Here is a 1027-nt window from a genome sequence, read left to right as displayed (position 1 = left end):
TTTGCGTCTTTCCACTTTGGCCAATCATTGTTTATAGGCAGATTTACAATCTTGATCCTCATCATATATTCAAGCGCTAATTATATATATAAATAAAATTTATAACGACGTCGACATTATTTCGATTCCATATATCTTTATAGATATGATACAATTTAATTTACTAAGAGCTCTTTGTTTTCAGGTACCTGAGATTTTTCAAGAACCATCATGTCTAATGTCTTTTAAGAGACTTTTACTGCACCTCGACTTGACCATCTTTATTACTTGCTCCAATTTTCGAGGAAATTTTACCTTTGAAACCGACCGGTCTACCATGCCACACGCGTGCATTAGACTTATTATCAACATGCTTTGTCCTTTTGAGACATTTATTAATTTGAGCATTAGCAGTTTGTATAGGTGTCTTAGTTAGACACTCTCTTTTGGTCAGTGAATCGTCCGGTAATTTATTCGCTAATCTCTATACATGAATTATCCTTTGAACTTTTAGTTCATATAAATTAGTTTGAGGATCAATGATAATTCATTCCAACTAAATTTTGTTTTCCAACTGCTTTATGTCTCCCCCTAATGTTGGGAATGCTGATTCACTTAAGTGAAAACTAATGAGCTACAAACAAATATCACATTAACGGCTCATAGATATCGACATAAATTCCCAACTTCCTTTATGGTCTCATCTTTGTGTCTTGTGGTGGATTAATTTCAGTATATAACACATATTAGATGAGAAATACTTGGTTACTGACCAAAAACCAATTACAATGGGAAGGAAGTATCATAACTTGTTGGCTTGATGTGGATTACTTTTAAAACATGTAAAATCATATGTACTCAAATACAAACATGAACATTTGCTCTCGTGGTAATTGTCTTTGCAACCAATTATAGACGTTGAGTAATCGTCTTTAACAAAACAGTTAATGTAAGAACATAATCTGTTCTGAAGTTCAACACTTATTCAATGATCATTATCAACTTGGGAATCAAATTCATTATTATAATCGAATGTAAATATATCAAT

Source organism: Bidens hawaiensis, unplaced genomic scaffold (assembly GCF_021521415.1).
Source record: "Bidens hawaiensis isolate Kalapana, Puna unplaced genomic scaffold, B.hawaiensis_p1.1 tig00025201_1, whole genome shotgun sequence".
Lineage (NCBI taxonomy): Eukaryota > Viridiplantae > Streptophyta > Magnoliopsida > Asterales > Asteraceae > Bidens > Bidens hawaiensis.
Note: the sequence above shows the minus strand (reverse complement) of the source record.